This window comes from Bubalus bubalis, chromosome X, assembly GCF_019923935.1.
Source record: "Bubalus bubalis isolate 160015118507 breed Murrah chromosome X, NDDB_SH_1, whole genome shotgun sequence".
In the NCBI taxonomy this organism is placed as follows: Eukaryota; Metazoa; Chordata; class Mammalia; order Artiodactyla; family Bovidae; genus Bubalus; species Bubalus bubalis.
In genome coordinates, this window is record NC_059181.1 from 8,435,509 (window position 1) to 8,458,158 (window position 22,650).

Here is a 22,650-nt window from a genome sequence, read left to right on the forward strand (position 1 = left end):
GTTATCTGCCACTATGGAGCAAGCAACCTTCAGTGTTTTTAATGTGGCATTCTTCCTAAGATAACACATCTAAGGTTTGAAGCATGCAAGAAACATTTGTAGGCTGAAGGGCAACCCTCTTCCAACACAGAACATGAAAGAGATATCCAAGTGTGATTTAAGATCCTTTTGATCTTGACTTGACTACTACTTGACTAGTCAAGAAGCAGCTATTTTTACATTATCATGACTTCTGCTTTCCAAATTTGTAAAAGTGGTGCACAGAGAGACCAGGGCACAAAATAAAAGTTCTCTCTTTTCACCCACCCTCTGTTACTACAGTAAGTGGTAAAGTTGATTTTCGCACTTTGACATCAAAATGGTAAAACGACACAGAGGTTGTGATGCAGATTCTGAAACAGAATTTCTTCAGTTCTTCTAGATCCCGGCTGTACCACTTGCTACCTGTATGCCTTGGGAAGTCACTTAACCTGACTGTACCTTTTCCCTGACTGCAAAACGGTGATACAAATAATATCCTACTTCATAGGGTTGTAGTAGAGATTAAATTAGGTGTTACATGGAACACAGAGAACTATGCAATAAATCTGAGTGTGTATTATTATCTGATTAATAGCATTCATTTCTTATTCACCAAGAAACTGTCCCCTGGAAGTGATAATTGGGCCTTTGCTGTCTTTAAAACCACTGGCTTCCAACTCTATCTCCCCATGATAATAAACTCCTTAATGGTGGGGGCCATTTTCTATCTTTTTATACCTCCTAGTCCCTGGCACAATTGCCTTTTAATGTAAAAGAACTCCATAATGTCTTATTCCATTAAGAAGGTACCAGTGACAGGGAAGACCTTTTATTTTGTACCCTGATCATCTTTATACTAGTTTTACAAGTTTCAAAGGCTAGAGTCATGACAATATAAACATAACTATTGTACTTGACTGATGATGCAAGTTGAAAAGGATCTTCAAATCACTTTAAAGCATCTTACATACTTGGTGTTACCTTGAAGGAAAGGTTTTGTTTCAATCTAGTCAATGTTTACTGCTAATTAACATCTTGCATTTTTAAAAATGTCTTAAAAATAACACCCAAGTTAAGAGCACAATGTTGCTGACCTTATATTAGCAATTAACCCAAATGAATGGAGAATGAATCTGGGCATAATTATATGAGTCTTTAGGGATATGAGTGATGACAGGTTCAGGACACATGAGAGTGACCCAGAGGAATGTAGTTCTTGACCAAGTCTTTTGTTTAGACATCTATTATAAACCCAAGAAAGGAGAAAGCATGGATTCTGTAGAAACCACACATTAATTTGGTGTTCATAATGTTAACCTGAAAACAAATGCCTGGTCCTTGCTTTGCAGACTGAGATGTGTGGGGAGATACTGTGTCAAGTTGGTGACGGGTCTGTCATCTCTGAAAGTCACCTAGTCAATGAGGTCATATCAAAACATCCATCTTAAAGGGCTAATACAATCAGAAAAACATTTAGAAAGCCTTTCACTGGTCAGCAGCAGAAAATAGTGGTCAGCTTGGTAAATACCTAAGCTTTCTTCCAAGGCGCTCAAAAGTTCTATTTATATCCAGATAACACAGAAATCTCAAAGCTCTCTACTGTAAACATTCACCCTCAGGCACACGCTAAAATAGCACTTGGTTGTTTTTTTTAAAAAAAGTCCTGTTGGAAGCCACATTATTATAGTGACTCTTGTTTACTCTGATTATTTCCTAAGATGGGCATCATTGTCTGTGCCCATCAAATGCCTAAGAATCAAGGCTTACAGACATCACTCTTCCACCACCACTCCATTATCAGGCAAGCATTACTCAGGGTTACCACTTAAGTGTGAGGGTATCTCTACCTTTAACGAACTGGGATGTCCTTTATGTCTATGTCCCATGAGGGAGAGAGAGGGGCTATTTGTTAAACACATACATGCACACACATATTTATACACGTGTGTGTGTGTGTATGAAAGTGAAGTTGCTCGGTCATGTCCAACTCTTTGCCACTCTATGGACTGTAGATCTCCAGGCTCCTCTGTCCATGGGGTTTTCCAGGTAAGAATACTGGAGTGGGTTGCCATTTCCTTCTCCCGGGGATCTTCCCACCTCAGGGACAGAACTCTGGTCTCCTGCACTGCAGGCAGACTCTTTACCGTCTGAGCCTCCAGGAAATACACACACACACACACACACACATCATGTCCCAAACCTGTACTAGGCACTACGTGTGTGTGTGTAGCTTATGTATATTCCATATATGTGATATATACATTCCATATATATATGTAATACATATATTCCATATATGTGATATATGTATATCACATATACATATATGTGATATATATGTATGTATATATATATAATATATCCTTACAATTGCTCAGCCAAAAATATTAATGTATCATTTTTTTAAAAACTGAAGTAGAGTTAATTTACAATGTAGTGTTAGTTTCAAGTGTACAGCAAAGTGATTCAGTTATACATACATACATATATATACATATATATATTCTCTTTCAGATTCTTTTTCATTAAAGTTATTATATTTTTTCTTACTGCCTCTTTGATCAGGTCTTTATTCAAAATCAGCTGTCCAAAATGATTTGACCTTTACGTGATAAACAAATTGAAGTTTATGCAGCAGCCTTCTTTTCCTCTATGGTGGGTTTCTTTCCTGTGGGCTTCTTTTTAGCTTCTGGTTTCTCGGTCCTTGCAGCTTTTATACCCACCAGTCTTCTTCCCCTCCTTAATGCCAACAGCCTTCTTTTCTGTGTTTCCCACTACAGGCTTCTTGCCTCGAACCCTCCTCTCATCCGATTTGGCTTCTAGTGCTGCTGCTGTCCTATTCATCCAAATTTTGTGGTTCTTGGCATGATTTTTGCATATGGGGTTAGCTTCAACATGATTGTCAGGTTTTTCAGTGGGTTCTTCTTTAGGACTCTGTGATGAATCTTATTGCATGGTGTTTGGAGGGCTCTTTAGATCTCTGGCTTTTCAAGATCCTGCTAAGGTCTGCATTGAGCATCTTGTGCATGGGGGAGGTTGTGGTGACTCTTGAGGGAGGCTGCTTTATGTCAAGTGTCACACAGCTCATCTAACTTGCAGAAAGCATTTCCCGTCCAAATGCAGAAACATCCCACATGACTACCAGGAGCAAGTTTCAAAATGTTCAGTTTGCTTGCATTAAGCAGAGTAACTCCAGGGATGTTTCTGAAGGCCTTGATGATACCACCATCCTCATTATCAGTGATGGAAGGTCCCGTGTGCTGGATACGGTGACAGTTTTTCATCTAACCTTTGGCAGCTTTCATTCTCTGAGAGGCATAGAGCTTTTTTATATCATTTCAGACCTTAAGTCTCTTGAGACACAAAACAGCCTCCATGGTCTTCTTGTAGCCTTCAACCACCAAACAAAGTTCAGGAGCTTCTTCTAGACGATAACCTTTAGCCATGACCAGCATTGATAAGGCAGTCGCAGCCAGTGCAGAGCAAGTGGCATATCACTTCTGTGCTGTATTCACTCTGAGGTGCCAATATCACCAGGTCTTGGTTGGCACAAACATGCAACCCCCACAACACCTGTTTCCAAAAGCACCCTGGCCAGAACGGTGAGTCCTGCTACCTCGAACCCTGGGGATTTGAGCCACAGATCTGCCAGTACCCCAAGAATCAGCACTGATTCGATCACCTGATAATTCACAGACAGCATAGGGCTGTCTGTTATTTTTGCACACGTTAGTGTGGACAAAGTTAACAATATCTGGTCAAATGAGAGCCTTGAACACAGCAGGCAAAATGACATTTTTGCCAGAGGACTCCTCCCTTTCGGAGTACACTGATATCCATGGATGAGCACACGCCATGGTGAGGAGAGGAGAAGGCCACACTCCTCTCAATCTGGTGGCTCCCACAGGAAAAGCAGGTTATCATAACATATTGAGTACAGTTCCAGGTGCTAAAACACTAGGTCCTTGTTGTTTATCTATTTTATATGTAGTGGTGTGTATCTGTTACTCCCAAGCTCCATATTTATCCCTCCTCCTCTTCCCCTTTGGTAACCATAAGTTTGTTTTTGAAGCCTATGAGTCTGTTACTGTTTTGTACATAAGTTCATTTGTATAATTTTCTTAGATTCCACATATAAGTGATATATGATATTTACCTTTGTCTTTATATTTATCTTACTTCACTTAGTATAATAATCTCTAGGTCCATCCATGTTGTTGCAAATGGCATTATTTCATTCTTTTTTTTTTTTTTTTTACTAATACATCACTCTTGATAACTCTCTTCTTCTTTTGATGCCTCTCCTATCTTATACCTCACAATGGATTCATCAGAAAGTATGATCAGCCTGGTCTTCATAATATACCTGGAATCTGACCACATGTCTCTACATTTACTGCTTCCACTCTGGTCTTATCTGCTATCTTCTCTGACCTGGTTTGTCTTCCTGCTTCCACTCTTGCCTCACAAAGGTCTATTCTCAATTAAGCTCCAGAGTGATACTTTGAAGACATAAGCTAGGTCATGTCACTTGAAAATCTTCTAGTGGCTTCCATCTCACTCCCAAATTGGTATTTCTATGATTTCATCTCTTGCTCTTCTCTATGCCTCACTGAAGAGAATGTGAAGCATTCTGCTTTGAATTTTAAAAGTAAATGGAAGTATAGATTGGTTGTTATTTTCTGTCTGGTTCCTTTATTTCAGCATTGTAGTAATTAAGAGATGGCTGTATTGTCTCAGGAGTAGACAAACAGACTAGTGGAACAGAAGGTAGTGTCTGGAATTATGCCCTCATACACAAAGGAGATATGAAAAGATACACGGAAAGATGAAGAGAGATGAAAGCTACATGAAAAGAGAGGGCCTAGAATCGGCCCACTTAAACAAGAGTTGGCATGAAAGATAAGTGAGCAAACAATCCACCTATTCAATAACTAATAGTAGAATAGCTATCTCTATGGAAAGAAATGAATTCGTATCCCCGTTTTATATCATAAATAAAATCAGATCGATCAAAGACATAAAGGCAAACAGAAAACTAAAACAAAGAAGAAAATATAAGAGAAAGATGTTACAACCCTGGCAGTGGGGAGGATATTTTAACAATAACAAATGCACAAGCAAAGGAAATATATGCTAAAGTTAACCACATTGAAATTAAGAATTCCGGTTTAGTAAATAGACCATAAAATAAAAAGACAATCCATAAATAGGGAGAAGATATTTGCAGTATATATGACTGACAAATGATTAATATCTAGAATGCACAGAAATTTTGGTAAAAACATACCAAAAAACTAAGGGAACAATGAACAGAAAATTTAGGATAATAGTTAGCTCTGGAGGTGTGATGGGATACAAAGGGATTGGGCAGGGGAGGGGCACTTGGGGAACTTCAGAGGTTTGGGTAATATTCTCTTTCTTAGGAAGGGTTGGGGGGCATGTGAATTATTTCAATATTATTTAAACTGTATACATTATATATTCTTTTATGTCTATGATATATTTCATAAAAATATAGCACTCATGAATAAAACAGTTCTTCTATAACTGTGTGTTACAATATGGTCATCTCTAGATACATTTGGCTATTTAAAATCAAATTACTTCAAATGAAATAAGATTAAACATTTCATGCCTCAGCCATACTGCCACATTTCAAATGTTTAGTAATCACACATGGCTGCTAGCTACCATATTGGAAAGTATAGCATACTGGGCAATACTGTTCTAGAACGTTCTTGTCTCCTTAGAGTTAGACACTGCTTTTATCCATTTTAATAAAAAGAGGCAATTCATTGCTTTTCTGCAAAAAATGAAAAGGTCTCCATAATTCTTTCAATAACAGCAGTAGGAGAGGAAGCAAAGATTTACTTCCTACAGATTTTGTTTCTCCTCTTGATTGAAGGAAATTCCATGAACAAATTTGTCAGACTTCATACTTCAGTTCACTTAACTCATCAAATGCCAGCATGAGCCTGATTATTTCTTCTGCTTCAGGAAGTCAAAGACTGTTTCCATGCAGTTTCTTGTGCCATTAGGGTTGTGAGCAGATTTCATCTGCCAAAAAATTTCATTGTGTGATTTCCAAAGTTAGGTATCCTCTAGGGTGGAGTTCATAAGAGGACAGTGGTCTTCTAGAATGAGAAAGGAGATCTCTTCCTGCTTCCTGTCTACTCTGTAGGTCCTCTCCAAAGCATGTGTTGCTAATCTGAGTGGCTGAGACTCTGATACTTCAGTGTGCATTTCACCCTGTGTGTTAGAGGGTCAAAAATACAGGTGTATTTCTCTGTCTTGCCTCCATGGAGGAGAATCTGGCTTTGGGCTCTGGCTTCCTTTCCTTTTTTTTTTCCTATCTCACATACAGTTGGATATTCTAAACTCTGGCCTTACATTCCTAATACAGTTTCCATAAGGGTGGTAAAATATTAAAGTGTGCTTTGCAATTAGAGGAAGGTTGAGCTCTCAACCCCCAGCCCGGGTCTAAGTCATGGATTTTTGTCTAGTTATCTAGAAAGCTCTGCACTGGAGTTTCAGGCACAGGCTCACTGAAAAGAAATAAAGCCTTTCTGCCCTTGTCATTGTCCACTGTGGGCAGAGTGACCTTAAGGACTTTAAGGAGAAGAGAATGGATGGACCAAGATAAGATTCAGGTGATACTTTATCCTTGGCTCAAGATTCCATTTAATGGCACTTGAAGCCCCATCTTCATCCTCAGAGATCCCAGATGGGGATTCATGATTCAGAGTTGAATGAGGAGGTAGAGAAGTAGGAGTCGTGAGCCTGCTCTTAGCTGTAACACTGCTCTGTGAGGAGCCGCCATCCCTCTTTAAGTAGGTGTCTCTTTCACCTTATAGGTAATCGTCATTGCATCAACACTAGAGGCGGTACGGTAGGAGGCATCAAGTTACCTTCTATCCTTGATCAGGACACTTGGGACATTCCTATCCTTCCTGGAAGTTATATCTCAAAGCCATGAATGTTTCCATGCTCTGTACTCCTGAATCCCTGAAGATAAAACCATCTTTACAAACCACTTTAATAGCTAAAATCTACTTCTAAAGAAGACTTATTTTTATCTGATTTCTCTACTAATACAATTTGATTACCTCAAAGCAACAAGTACCCCTAAATTCATCACAGATACTCAGGGTAGTAACAAGAATTATCACAAAATAATTTCCCATTTACCAATCAAAGTAATTCTAATTTCAGAACCAGTAGAAATCTGCTTCCTTCTGTTTTACTTATAAGTCAAGGTTTGTTTTTTCCCCCATCATTTATTTTTTGTATTTATTCATTCATTTGTTTATTTAATAGTATTTGTTGTCTAAGTCATTGCTTTCAAATCTGTGCACTGTGGACACTCAGGAACTTTGACTGCTCTGTGAAAGGACCTTTAATCCTTCTGCTCACCAAGTATTGACTACATAGTGAATAAAAATAGATGTTCCAATATATTGACTACTACTTTCAAAGGTCTTCAGGTCTTGTTACTGATCAAATAAGAATCATTTAAGATTGTTTTTGAAATGATAGCCACTTTTCCTAGTACAAGCATTTGCTCCATCAACTAATACTAGAAACAAAGGTAAAATTATATGATGACTTGGAAATTTTCCTGATGGTATAAAGGGTTCCTCAAATTCATAAGAATTAGCAAACTCTGGTCTAAAACATGCAAATCTGGCTCCTCCCCCATTTAGAATTAACGTCTGCAAATGGGCTTTCCGAATCCTTGATCAACAGAAGCCAGTTCTGATCCCTGATGACATTACAATATTGTTGGAGCAGAATCTGAGACAGATGTCTGTAATGTTAAAGGAAAATGAGCAAAACCCTCTCACAACCAAAGAAAAAAAACCCCTTTGCTGATATAAAGTGATTGTTTCCTTCTTCTTTCTGAAAAATCCTTTAACACCACAATTTCTTTTCAAATGGAAGGGAAGAATAGCACTTGGAGGGAACACGATGAGAAATAAAGGGACCCCAGAACCTGACCATTGAGTCTCTCCTGCAAGCATGCCCTTGTCCTGTTTTGGACTTCCCTAGGTGTTCCCAGATGGAGGCAGTGCCCAGTTAATGTGTTAGCCAGCACCCTCACTTTTCAAATAATCTGGCTCTTTCTCAGGCTACTCATCTGCCTGAGAGTCAAGCTGTAGGCAGATGAGTAGTCAGTTATGATTCCTTCAGACGCAGCATGTGCAATGTGCCAAATAGCTCTGTGGTTCTGGTTAAACAGTCACTATCTTCAGTAAGCTGCAGCTGAAGTCCAGGGGGGCAGAGTAAGCACTAAAACCGCTGGTGAACCTGAGCTCCAGTCCCAAGCTCAAGAGAGAAGATGCCATGATTAATTCACTTCTGTTGGATTTTTTCATAGGGACATTAATTGGAAAAACAGATACAAGAATTATATGATATGTATCTTTTGCTTGAAGTTCAAACAGCAGGAACAGATAATTCTCAAAAAAAAAAATAAATTCCTTCTGGATAATAACTTCTTTTAGCTCGTGTCCACCCTTTACCCCTTGTATTTCACTTCGTCAGCTTGCAAAAGTTGTGTTTTTTGTTGGAAGGGGGAGGGTGAATGTTCATGGCTGGATGAAACAGAAACAATTGAAGTGCCCCTGATGCTGACTCAGTACTAACAGCTTCCTGTGGAAGAAAACATAACTCAGTAAGGGGTGGGGAGATTGCAGAGGAGTCGAGGAAGAGTACAGAAGGAAAGAAGAAATCTTCTTTGCCTTCTATTGCCTACATGGGTTTAGTGGGCATTTTATAAGGCTAGCTGAGCATACTTCCAAATTGGTAGCATACTTCCAAACTGGTATAATGATGGCTGGCTTCAGCATGAAGCACACATTCCACACATAATAAGCACCCAATAAATATTTATTAACAGCATCTGACCAATTCGAGACCAATTTAGAAGACTGTCTGTCTTTTTTTTTTGTTTTGTTTTGCCAGCTTCCCATGCCATCTCTACTTGATTTCAGCTCTCAGAATTCTTTTAACAAGGCTCAAGACTGAGAATCAAGTTTGAATTACTCTAAAACTTGCTCACTTTGCCCTGGTCTTATGCTCAGAAAATAATTTCTTTCCTGAGGGAAGTACACCACCAATAGCTTTGCTTGATTTTCCTGTTTTCTGAATATTATTTTTTAAAACATGAATTATAAGGGAAATAACTGTCTTTGTTTTAAAATTACTTTATGGTGGGCATTTACTCTAAAACAGTTAAAAAATAAGTTTTTTTTTTAACCTACATTGCACAGTAATATTTTGCCACCTATAAGTGTAAAAGGAGTGCACATACTCTCCTGTAAGCTGACAGTTTTGCTAACTGCTATTACTGAAGTCATTTTAGTTCTTTTTTTAGGTTTAGGGAAGTCTGGCCCTAAAAGAGTAATAAACCAACACTCAGAAATTTGAAAATATTGGGAGAGGCATCTCATTTCCTCTTACCAACTTTTAAATTCAGCTTTGTGATAAGTATAAGTGAATAAGCAGTGATTCTTGAACTTTAGAATGCAAAGAGTACCATGGAAAGCTTGTTCAAATCCAGATTCCCGTGCCCACCATCAGAGATCTTATTCAGCAGCGGTTGCCTGGACACTGGGGTTTCTAACAGGCTCCCAGGTAACGCTGACACTGTTGGCCTGCAGACCACACTTTGAGTAGCATTATCCTCATGGCCTGGATGAGTACACACAGCCATTTGAAACACTCGACATCCTGCTAGAGGATTATGTGTGGGTTCAAGTAATCCTGCCTAATAAACTAGAATGGATAGCAATATTTGGGCATCTTAAGTCATAAGCTTTGGCGATACCAGAAACAGTATGTTTTGAGACAGCTCCAGTTTGACAAATGTGTTGCTACCATCATGACCCATGCCTACCAATTCTGTTGTTAAGGCAGCCTAACTAAGAAGCAGGGGAAAGCCTGCTTCCCTACCTTGAGAACTACTGAGTCAAACCAAACATGAGATCATTACAATAGAACTGTGGAAAAGGGAGAAAGTGCCTAAGCAGATCCAGTTACTTTCTATGATAGCAGTTTAAAATACCATAAGCAAAGGGGAATGGGTGAACTTGCTTCTGTGGGAAGCAAAATAGGGGTGACAATCAGAAAAGTGTGGGGTACATTTAAAATTAACTCACACCAGTTCTTTTGCCCACTTGAATTTTGTAGGAACTTATCATATAGAACAGCAGGCTCTCAACAAACTGGCAGACATGATTCAAAGGATAATAGGTGTCCTTGAGTGTCGTTGAGATGTGTTTATATCATCTGGAGTCCTCGTGCTGTTAATGGTCCATTTATTTGCTGTGCTGGCTGTGAGACTAACAGAAAGCACATTCTCTGAAGCATATAATAAATTAAATTCAAAAGATATTGAGGACTTCTGATCTGGTTGAAATGAAGGAAGCACAATTCACCCTATCCTCCCATGAATTACAACTAAAAATACATAAAGTAACTCTCTGAGAATTGCAAGTAAACACGCAGAAGTATGGTCAACAACATTAATCATTAAGGAAATGTAAATGAAAACCACAATAAGAAATCATTGCAAGAGTATCAGAATGGCTTATAAAATAACCTGACAATACCAACTGCCAATGAGGATGCAGAGCAACACGAACTCTAATATATTCCTCATGGGAACTCAAAATGGGACAGTCATTGCAGAAAACAAATTTGCTATTTCTTATAAAGGCCAACAAAATACCAAATAAACCATTCCTAAGTGATTATCCTAGAAAAATGAAAATTACATTCACACACAAACCTGTATGTGAATGTTTAAAGAAGCCTTAAAAAGAAAAAAAAAATGTCTTTCAACAGATGGATGAACTAACAAATTGTGATCCAAATAATGGAACAGTACTCAGTAAATAATCTGAATGCAGAGTTCCAAAGAATAGCAAGAAGAGATAAGAAAGCCCTCCTCAGTGATCAATGCAAAAAAATAGAGGAAAACAAGAGAATGGGAAAGACTAGAGATCTCTTCAAAAATTAGAGATACCAAGGGAACATTTCATCAAAAGATGGGCACAATAAAGGACAGAAATGGTACGGACCTAACAGAAGCAGAAGATATTAAGAAGAGGTGGAAAGAATACACAGAAGAACTGTACAGAAAAGATCTTCATGACCAAGATAATCACGATGGTGTGATCACTCACCTAGAGCCAGACATCCTGGAATGTGAAGTCAGGTGGGCCTTAGAAAGCATCACTATGAACAAAGCTAGTGGAGGTGATGGAATTCCAGTGGAGCTATTTCAAATCCTGAAAGATGATGCTGTGAAAGTGCTGCACTCAATATGCCAGCAAATCTGGAAAACTCAGCAGTGGCCACAGGACTGGAAAAGGTCAGTTTTCATTCCAATCCCAAAGAAAGGCAATGCCAAAGAATGCTCAAACTACCCCACAATTGCACTCATCTCACACGCTAGTAAAGGAATGCTCAAAATTCTCCAAGTCAGGCTTCAGCAATACGTGAACCACGAACTTCCAGATGTTCAAGCTGGTTTTAGAAAAGGCAGAGGAACCAGAGATCAATTGCCAACATCCGCTGGATCATAGAAAAAGCAAGAGAGTTCCAGAAAAACATCTATTTCTGCTTTATTGACTATGCCAAAGCCTTTGACTGTGTGGATCACAATAAACTGTGGAAAATTCTGAAAGAGATGGGAATACCAGACCACCTGACCTGCCTCCTGAGAAATTTGTATGCAGGTCAGGAAGCAACAGTTAGAACTGGACATGGAACAACAGACTGGTTCCAAATAGGAAAAGGAGTACGTCAAGGCTGTATATTGTCACCCTGCTTATTTAACTTATATGCAGAGTACATCATGAGAAACGCTGGGCTGGAAGAAGCACAAGCTGGAATCAAGATTGCCGGGAGAAATATCAATAACCTCAGATATGCAGATGACACCACCCTTATGGCAGAAAGTGAAGAGGAACTCAAAAGCCTCTTGATGAAAGTGAAAGAGGAGAGTGAAAAAGTTGGCTTAAAGCTCAACATTCAGAAAACGAAGATCATGACATCTGGTCCCATCCCTTCATGGGAAATAGATGGGGAAACAGTGGAAACACTGTCAGACTTTATTTTGGGGGGCTCCAAAATCACTGAAGATGGTGATTGCAGCCATGAAATTAAAAGACACTTACTCCTTGGAAGGAAAGTTATGACCAACCTAGATAGCATATTGAAAAGCAGAGACATTACTTTGCCAACAAAGTCTGTCTAGTCAAAGCTATGGTTTTTCCAGTGGTCATGTAGGGATGTGAGTTGGACTGTGAGAAAGCTGAGCACCAAAGAATTGATGCTTTTGAACTGTGGTGTTGGAGAAGACTCTTGAGAGTCCCTTGGACTGCAAGGAGACCCAACCAGTCCATTCTAAAGGAGATCAGCCCTGGGTGTTCTTTGGAAGGAATGTTGCTAAAGCTGAAACTCTAGTAGTTTGGCCACCTCATGCAAAGAGTTGACTCATTGGAAAAGACTCTGATGCTGGGAGGGATTGGGGGCAGGAGGAGAAGGGGATGACAGAGGATGAGATGGCTGGATGGCATCACCAACTCGATGGATGTGGGTTTGAGTGAACTCCGGGAGTTGGTGATGGACAGGGAGGCCTGGCGTGCTGCAATTCATGGGGTCGCAAAGAGTCGAACAAGACTGAGTGACTGAACTGAACTGAATAATCCTAAAGGAAATCAGTCCTGTATATTCATTGGAAGGACTGATGCTGAAGCTGAAGCTCCAATACTTTGGCCACCTGATGTGAAGAACTGACTCACTGGGAAAGACCGTCATGCTGGGAAAGATTGAAGGCAGGAGAAGGGGACGAGAGAGGATAAGATGGTTGGAGGGCATCACTGACTTGATGGACATGAGTTTGAGCTAGCTCTGGGAGTTGGTGATGGACAGGGAAACCTGGCATGCAGCAGTCTACGGGGTCACAAGGAGTCGGATACAACTGAGCAACTGAACTGAACTGACCCGGTAATACAAAGGATTGAATTAAGACTTTACAGTGAAAGACAGGGAAGCCTGGCGTGCCGCAGTCATGGAGTTGCAAAGAGTCAGACATGACTGAGTGAACAATAATATAAACAACACAAATGAATCTCAAATACATTGCACTAAATAAACCAGTCTAGAAGGGGTTACATACTGCATATTTCCATTTATTAAAAAAAAAAACAAAACTTTTAGAGTGATCAGTGGTTTGTCAGGGGAAAGTGTAGGTTAAGGGTTGACTATAAAGGAGCAGCATGATGGAATTTGGGGGGATTTTTTGCTGTTTATTCCTGATTGTAGTGGTTATAAGACTCCATTCATTTGTCAAGACTTACAGAACTTCATGCCAAAACAAAAGTGAATTTCACTGTATGCAAACTTAAAAATAAAAAACAATTGTACTAACGCTGAACATATGCATATTCCAGGACCCAGCCATTCTACTTTTTGGTTTATAGCCAACATTTATTCACCCAAAGACATGCATGAAAGTGTTTGTTGTAATACTATTCACCATAGTTCCAATCTTAAAAAATGATACAAATGAATTTATTTACAAAAGAGAAATAGACTCACAAACATAGAAAGCAAACTTATGGTTAACAGAGGGGAAAGAGAGGGGAGGAGGGATAAACTAGGAGTTTGGGATTAACATATACACTCTGATATATACATATATAAAATAGATAAACAAGGCCCTACTCTATAGCACAGGGAACTATACTCAAAATCTTGTCATAACCTATGATGGAAAAGAATCTGAAAAAGTATAGATAACTATGTATATATAACTGTTGTATACCTGAGACTAACACAACATTGTAAATCAACTATATTTCAAATTAATTAATTAAAAAATAGCCAACAATGTAATGGATAAATAAAATGTTGCATGTTAATCTAATGGGAATTAATGAATTACAACCACACATAATAATGTGGTCTACTCTCACAAAAATAACACTGAATTTTAAGAAGGCAAATATTAAAGTGTGCATACTAGAAGGTTTCATTTATATGAAATCCTAAAGCAGGCAAACACTAAGGTGTTAGAAGTTGTGGTAACATTTACCCTTGGTGGGCTCATAACTAAAAGGGGACACAAGTCCTACTGGGGTGATGGTAGTGCCCTACTTTCTTTCTTTCTGTTTTTTGGTAATGCTTTATTCTTTATCTGGGTGCTGTTGATATGGGTCTGCTCAGTTTGTAAAAATTCATCAAACTGTGACCTTTTGATTAGTATACTTTATCGATGTTATACTTCAATATAACGGGAATATACATAGGGTGGGATGTATGGAGAGAGTAACATGTAAACATGTACATTACCATATGTAAAGTAGATAGCCAATGGGAATTAGCTGTATGACTCAGGGAACTCAAACCTGGGCTTAGTAACAACCTAGAGAGCTGGGATGGGGAGGGAGATGGGAGGGATGTTCAAGTGGGAGAGGACATAGGTAAACCTATGGCTGATCCAATGCTGATATTTGGTAAAAACCAACACAATACTGTAAAGCAGTTATCCTTCAATTAAAAATAAATTAAAGAAAAGACTATCCCTGGTGTTCTGAGGATGAGGGTCACCGAAGCACCTGGCTTTAATCAGTCCTCTGTATGATCTCTCTCTTCATCTCCCACACTAGGTGCAGGGACTTGGTTTCCTGTGTCACTTCAGCTGGCTGCAATTTCAGCGGTGATTTCAGGACAAGTGATTAAATGAATGTCGTTCAGAGTCCTTGCTGGTGGATCAGATGTAGTCAAGGCAATCATGTGTCACTATACAATGCGTTCCCTAATGCCCAGAGAGCAGACACAAATGGCCCGGGGGGAGGGCTTTCAGTGTGGTGCTTTTTCTCCAGAACTGTGAGTTTTGAAGTTTTTCTCTTGTAACAGGTAAACATCACTTAAAAATATTCTAAGACAATAAAAACTTGTCTCCCTAAGATAGGACCAAGACATGCTTCCTTTTTAAAAAATAGGTGGTTTCTTTGCCTTATTTCATAACCATGCTTTTTGCACTTGTGATTAACAAATGATCTCAGCATGGGGTGGAGGAAGACACAGTGGTTGGAGTCTCTAAAATTGTAGAAAATTCTAATGCAGACTACTGGACATTACAGGCTAGCGGGCATGTTTTACATTTTAACATGGTTTTAAACCTCCTCCAAAGGAATACATCTACAAGCGGATTTTATTAGGTGATGTAGGGTCCAACTCTAGCCTCTGGAAAAGCTGCCATGATTGGTACAAGAGCTAGAAAAAGGGCAGAGAGAGAATATAGTTGATAACAAGCTTGCTGCTGCTGCTGCTGCTGCTAAGTCACTTCAGTCGTGTCTGACTCTGTGTGACCCCATAGATGGCAGCCCACCAGGCTCCCCCACCCCTGGGATTCTCCAGGTAAGAACACTGGAGTGGGTTGCCATCTCCTTCTCCAATGCATGAAAGTGAAAAGTGAAAGTGAAGTCGTTCAGTCGTGTCCGACCCTCAGCGACCCCATGGACTGCAGCCTACCAGGCTCCTCTGTCCATAGGATTTTCCAGGCAAGAGTACTGGAGTGGGGTGCCATTGCCTTCTCCGATAACAAGCTTCCCGAGCACTGAATACTTATAAAATTCCTGACTGTGTGTGTTGTGTACCTATATAGATATCTGGCCATATATGTCTGTTTCCAAGTCTATATTTGTTGTCCTTACACGTATATACACATATAAGGATACATGTGTCAACATTTATTACATATATCCTTATTTAATCTTCTCAACAACCTTTGAGTATATTATGATCTGTGTTAAACATGATAATCTAAGAGTGAGATGAAGTAATTTGCCTTAGGTATGCACAGAAAACAACAGAGAAAAGATTTGAAGCCAGTTCGTCTTGGTTCCTGGTGATATATCGGGGGCTTTATGACCCATGTGGGCCTGGGAAATGAAGCAATCCATTTTACAAAGGAGCACTTGAGCTGGGGTTTTCAGGATAATTTTGTTTCAGATCATTCAATAGGACTATGAAAAAAGTTAAAAGGCTGAAAATTGTGAGCCTTGATGTTTGCAACTGTGAAGACTTCAGTATGTTTGGGGGGGTGGGGAGAAATAAATCAACATGAGCAAAATGCAAGGTCTGCCTGTGGTGATGGTGATGGGAAAAAGGAGATGCCCAGATTACAGGGGGAGGAGAGCAGGCTTGAACCCCAGCTAAGGCATATTGGCTCAGATGACCCCAATTTCCACCTTGGCATTGAGAGAGGTGACTGAAACCCAAATGAAGCCAATTCATATTCTATTTGTGGTGCTATATACCTTTATCCCGAGTTTCTACCCTTTGAAGTGACAGACTTCTCTAAAATTAGCCAAATTAAATGTGAGTAAATCCCATATATGTGTATTGACCTCAGACATCATAACTCAGGTAGTTTTTGAATACTTGGATTCATTTTCCCCTCAATATTCATTGTATTTTTCACTACTTTCCATCCTTGAGATGTGTCCAGATAGTCATCGCAGCTAGGAGGCAAGCATAGAGACTGATACTACTGTATTTGTCTTAGAATCTTGGAAATCAGTGATTGAACTGATCCTGCTTCCCAACATTATCTGCATGTCAGCACCAAATTATCATAAATCCAACATATTTCCCAAGTACATTTAGTTTGAAGGATTCAAACTGTTTTCTGGATTCTTTATTAACCCTCACAATATATACAGGAGGTACCCGCTCTCAAATGTCAGGCCCATTTTACAGATGGAGGATTTGAGCAGCTTAACCAAAGAGGTGTCAGCTGCATCCTCAAAGGGGTGCAGATCCAGCCCAGCCATGAGCCTGGGCCTGTTCGTTCCTGGTTGTTGCTCTCTTTATTATTGAACGTGGCTTCTCTGGGTTTCACTCTGTGCTGGTCTTTGGATGGTTACTAGGCAACTTGAGCTGTCACAGCCTGGCTGGTTCGAAATACCAGAGCATCAAAGTCCTATAAAAATGAGGCAAAATCTTCTCATTGTACACACGTTAAATTTAGTTTAGTACAATGCCATTCCAGTGAGGATAGGCCAGGAAAAACGAAAAGCTTTGAGGAGCAACCAAACAGTGTGCATCTGATGGATTGGATTAATTTTAGGCTGATAATTATTACAGGTGTCAGCACGCAGAAGAGATGAACAGAAAGTAGAGCTGCTTGCTGTAGAGAACATCAAGCCCAAGGCACTCAAATAAATACTTATACCACGTGGAAAGATGATGTAAAGGGGATGGTGAGGGGTCAAGGTGGAAGACAGAAATCATCCAATAACCCAGGTGACTTGATTTTGCCTGCTCTGAGCTTGCCTGGTAATTTCAAAACAGCGAAGCAAAAAGGTGAGTAAGAGGAGGAAAACAAGCTCTGTGCAGTCGTGTAGATCCACACAGGCCTGGTTATGGGAAGTGGGTTTTGTCTTTGGGGAAAGAGGAGGGTGTGAGACGTGGTCCTGGGCCTTGCAAACAACAGCAGACCACAGGCCGGCAGCACAGTCCTTACCCGTAGGCAGGGAGGGGCCGAGTGAACCTCCAGCTTCCCATCGGCTCTGCATATGTTGCTGGCAGTGTTTTCACTCCATTCTGTTTAAAGAGGGGGCATTTGGACCAGACCTTACAAGTAAGAAGTTCAAATTTTCTAAATTTGTAAAAGTGTGTCTACTCAAGTCTTATTATAAAACTATACTAATCAAGACAATGTGGTATGAGTGGAAACAATGAAAAAAAAAACTATCCATGAAAAAACATATAGATTCAAGAAATATACTCAGACATCTATAGATGACTGATTTGCAACAGGGGTGCACAGAGAAAGAATAATCTTTTTCAACAAAAGTTGCTGAAACAGTTGGAAATCTGTATGCAAATATGTGAACTTTGAACAAGGCTTCACACCATCCCCTAAATTCACACAAAATACAGCATAGAGCTAAATGAAAAGTCTAAAACTATGAAAGTGCTAGAGGAAAATATACAACAAAAGTCCATGTGAGCATGAGTTCAACAAAGATTTCAGAGATATGACACCAAATAAATTTATAAAATAAAAAGTAGATAAATTTCATTTCACCAAAATTAAAAACTTCCGCTCTTATTGTCGGAGAAGGCCCCATGGACGGAGCAGCCTGGTGGGTTGCAGTCCATGGGGTCGCTAAGAGTCAGGCACGACTGAGCGACTTCACTTTCACTTTTCACTTTCATGCATTGGAGAAGGAAATGGCAACCCACTCCAGTGTTCTTGCCTGGAGAATCCCAGGGACGGGGGAGCCTGGTGGGCTGCCGTCTATGGGGTTGCACAGAGTCGGACACGACTGAAGCGATTTAGCAGCAGCAGCAGCTCTTATTGTATGTTAACTATACTTCAATAAAGCTGTTTAAAATAATTTTTAAAATTGTGTGGGACAATCAGTCCCTGAGATGTAATTCACGCCTGCCCGTGTGCTCTCTTCCCCAGCCCCACTCAACCTCACAGATAGGCAGAAGAACTCTGTCAAAATGTGTCCCTTAAAACCCCTCTGATTCCATGTGGTTCTGCCCAGGGAGGCACTCTGACTATGCAATATCATCCTGATATCCTGCTGACAGACTGCAGAAGGGATTACAGACAAAGTAACTGCTGTCACAATTACAACTCCTAAATAATAGCCAGTAGCTTATGCTCGCTCAAGAAAGAAATGCTGCTATTTTTCATTTCTTCAGAGTTCTAGCTAATGCAATAAGCCTTAAAAAGCTCAGTCGTGTCTGACTCTTTGTGACCCCATGGACTGTAGCCTATCAGGCTCCTCTGTCCATGGGATTTTCCAGGCAAGAGTGCTGGAATGGATTGCCATTTCCTTCTCCAGGGGATCTTCCTGACCCAGGAATCGAACCTGGGTCTCCCGCATTGTGGGCAGACGCTTTACCGTCTGAGCCACCAGTGTGGTAGTCATATTACCCTGATTTGCAAATGATATGATCATTTCCTAGAAAAACATCAGGCACAATTAAAAGTAAATTATTGGATTGCAGGTAAAATAATTTAGTAAGGTACTGGTTAAGGTACAGGACAAATATTTTAAAAAATCAATTCATTTACTAGTAGAAACCAGATAGAAATGAAAATGGGGAAAAAAAATCCCACATACATCCTATTAACAATAGAGACAAAAGCTACAAAATATACAGGGGAAAATTTAACAAAGAAATGTAAGATTTATTTGAGAGAAAGCTATAAATTTCATTGAGCAGCATAAAACAAGACCTGAATATAGAGATATACCATGCTCCTGGATAGAAAGTCATAATGTAATAAAAATGTTAATTCTTTTCAAATAAATATATCAATTTCATATAATTTCAATCAGAAACAAAACAGGCTTTCTTTTTAAATTTAAAATAATTTAAGAATGTATAGGGTTTCCCAGGTGGCACTAGTGGTAAAGAACCTGCCTGCCAATGCAGGAGACGTAAGAAAGAAGGGTTCCATCCCTGGGTTGGGAAGACCCCTGGAGAAGGACATAGCAACCCACTCCAGTATTCTTGTCTGGAGAATCTCATGGATGGAGGAGCCTGGTGTACTGCAGACTGTGGGGTTGCAAAGAGTTGGACACACAACAAGAATGCATTTAGTAAAATAAAGTATGCAATTTGCCAAGAATGTTTTTGAGAAGGTAGTAAATAAAGAGAGATGTATCCTTCCTATTATTAAAATTGTAATCCAGAATCTTCTTCTCAGGGTTTGCTTCTGGGGAACCCAACATGACACAGGTATGAACAGTCTGTCCCTCAACCATATTTTAATGGGGATGCCAGAATTCAATTTCAACACTGGCTATTATACAGATAAGAGAGCATGAAAGGAAAGTGAGTTTAAGCTTTTTAAAGCTAAAAAAATAAAAATAAAAAAAATAAAGCTATATGTCATTGGCCAACTGGGTCTCAGATGGGCTATGGACCCAGGAAGCAGTCCTTATGATCCCTTTCCCGTTGTCTTTTACCTGGGCTCTGCTTTTTAAACATTTGCCTTTGCGACCTGGTCCTCTTTCTTGGCTGGATCACTTGGCTTGTTTCTCATCCAGCACAGCTCCTCCCCATTTTGTTTGTAATTCTGTGAGCTGGCACCCCTCCTGGTGCTTTGTTCTAGCTTGGCCACCTTTATGTCCCACTTGGTTCTGGCCCAAGATCCAGCACTTTTTCTCCCTTGCCCCATTCCTACAGGCAGTTCTAAAATTCTAGATTTAGTCACAGACTCATTCACAATCTTCCTCCTTCTTCCCTGGAGAAAACTGCTTCCAGTGGATTCTGACGAGTGGCTAGACTCTGAGTGATTTGGAGTCTGGGGCCCTGTCTTCTTTAGCTGTCAGGCTCTGGCACTGTTAGTACCACTGTAGCTGTATTACCTTGTTAGTACCACGGTCTAAGTGGCTTAAACAACAGAAATTCATTTCCTCATGTTTCTGAAAGGTAGAGGTCCAAGATCAAGCTGTCAGCAGGTGTGGTTTCTTCTGAGGGCTTCTCTCCTGGGCTAATAGATGGCCATCTTCTCCTGTGTCTTCACGTGGTCTTTCCTCTGTGCATGTCAGTGTCTTCTCTGACACTGACCTCTTCTCTTCTTATAGGGACACCAGTCATACTAGACTATGGCTAACCCCAGTGATCTCATTGAACCTTAATTACCTCTTTAAAGATGCTATCTTCAAGTAGTTCCATTCATAGTTTCTTCAGTGATGCTTACTGTCTAGCCAGTAAAGAGATAGGGTGATAAGAGAGGAGTTCAGTGAATGACCTGCTGACTTAAGCAGTTGACAGGAATGTTCTAATTCCTGGAATCCTTTGGAAAGGAAAGGATTCCAAGCACGAGCCTCCTGAAGGAGCTTCTCCATCACTCCATTTGCTGAATGATTAGTATCTCTTTCCAGTGGTACCACAATCAGGGTATGACACTCCTGAAGTCCAAGCTATCTAGCATGTCAGCGTGTCCTGTGTATTATGTGTCTCCCAGGAAATGCTTGCAACTGACTTACATGGAACTAGCATTCTCCTTCTTGCTCAATTCCTGGATGCAACCCTTTCCTTCTCTTGTGTGGCCGTGACTCACCTACTTTCAGTATTATCTGCAGTGCCAACAGCCAGCATTCTGCAAGGTGACAGCATGGGGGCAATGGACCCATCTCTGATTTGGGCTTTGTTCTACTCCATTCTGCCACTGAACTTGAAAACAGGGATTCTGGACACTGGCTGTGTGTGAAAACCACCTGGGGGGAGGCTTTTTAAAAAACCATCAGTGTGATTCAATATCCACAAATCAATCAACACTCTACACCACATTAACAAAATGAAGAAAAAAATCACTCGATCATCTCAATAGATGCAGAAAAGGCATTTGACAAAATTCAACATCCATTTATGATTAAAACTGACCAAAAAGTGAGTACTGAGTATAAAGGGAACATACCTCAACCTAATATAGGCCATATATGACAAACCCACAGGTAAGATAATACTCAATTGTGAAAAGCTGAAAGCTTTTCCTCTAAGATCAGGAACAAGACAAAAATATCCACTACTGCCACTTTTCTTCAACATAGTATTGGAGGACCTAGCCATAGCAATCAGACCAAGCAGAGAGAGAGAGAGAAAAGAAAAGGCATCCAAATAGGAAAGGAAGAAGCAAAATTGCCACTATTTGCAGATGACAGTATACTATATACAGAAAATCCTAAAGATTCCACCAAAAAGCTATTAGAACTAATAAATGAATTCAGTAAATTTGCAGGATACAAAATCAATATATGGAAACCTATTACATATCTATACACTAACAGCAAACTATCAGAAATAAGAAAGCAATATCATTTATGATTATATCAAAAAGAATAAAATAACTAATAGCAGCATAAGATATTTGCAAATGATATGTCCAATAAGGACTCAATATCCAAAATATATAGAGAACTCATACAACTTAAAATAAAAACCCCAAACAATTCAATTAAACATGGGCAGAGGACCTGAATAAACATTTATCTAAGGAAGACATACAGGGAACCAATAGGCACGTGCAAAGATTCTCAACATCACTAAATCATCAAGGAAATACAAATCAAAACCACAAAGAGATATCACCTCACACCTGTCAGAATGGCTCTTATCAAAAGATAAAAGTAACAAGAGATGGAGAGGGTGTGAAGAAAGGGGAACCCTCATGTACTGCTTGTGGGAATGTAAACTGGTACAGCTATTAATACTATGGAACCATAATACTATAGAAAACAGTGTGATCGTTCCTCAAAAAATTAAAAATAGAACTACCACACAATCTGGCAGTTCCACTTCTGGGTATTTATCCGAAGAAAATGAAAACTAACTATAATTCAAAAAGATACATGCACCCCTATGTTCATAGCAGCACTGTTCACAGTAGCCAAGATATGGGAACAACCTAAATGCCCATCAATAGATGAATGGATACAGATGTGGTACATACATACAATGGACTACTACTTGGCCATAAATAATAATGAAATAATGTCATTTGCAGCAACATGGATGGACCTAGGGGGTATTATGCTAAGTGAAATAACTTGGCTATACAAAGACAAACAC

At 39.7% G+C, this 22,650-nt stretch overlaps 1 pseudogene; it reads right to left on the reverse strand.

Moving 5' to 3' along the window:
* Nucleotides 1-2,573: 2,573 nt before the first annotated feature.
* LOC102397354 lies at nucleotides 2,574-3,914 on the reverse strand (annotated as a pseudogene).
* Between the last annotated feature and the right edge of the window lie 18,736 nt (nucleotides 3,915-22,650).